Raw genomic sequence first — 544 nt, 5'->3', positions numbered from 1 at the left:
AAGATGAAGAGGAAGAGGAGGAGAGGAGGAAGAGGATGAGGAGGATAAAGAAGAGGATGATGATGAATAATTTGGTTCTAGCACAGTTTTTTTTTTTTCTTGTCTATAAAGCATTTAACCCCCCTGTACACAACTCACTCTTTTTGAAGAAAAAAAAAAATGAAATGTAAGGCTGTGTAAGTTTTGCTTTTAAACTGTACAGTGTCTTTTTTGTGTGTGTGTGTATCGTTAACACACTATCAAATGTGTCTTTAGCAAGCCCTGTCCTAGTGGTATTCTCAATAGCCACTAACCTTGCCTGGTACAGTATGGGGGTGGTAAATTGGCATGGAAATTTAAAGTAGGTTCTTGTTGGTGCACAGCACAAATTAGTTATATATGGGGACGGTAGTTTTTCATCTGCAGTTGTCTCTGATGCAGCTTATACAAACTAATTTTTCTGTTAACTGAGTAGCACTCTGTAATTGCAAAAAAAAGTTGTAATTGTTTTATTGGCATTCTGAATGCTTCTAAGTAAGTACAATTTTTTATTAATAACAAAAAA

The sequence above is a fragment of the Octodon degus genome, unplaced genomic scaffold, assembly GCF_000260255.1.
Source record: "Octodon degus isolate 3935 unplaced genomic scaffold, OctDeg1.0 scaffold00183, whole genome shotgun sequence".
Classification (NCBI taxonomy): Eukaryota; Metazoa; Chordata; class Mammalia; order Rodentia; family Octodontidae; genus Octodon; species Octodon degus.
The sequence above is the reverse complement of the archived record's forward strand: the minus strand, read 5'-3'. Positions refer to the sequence as shown.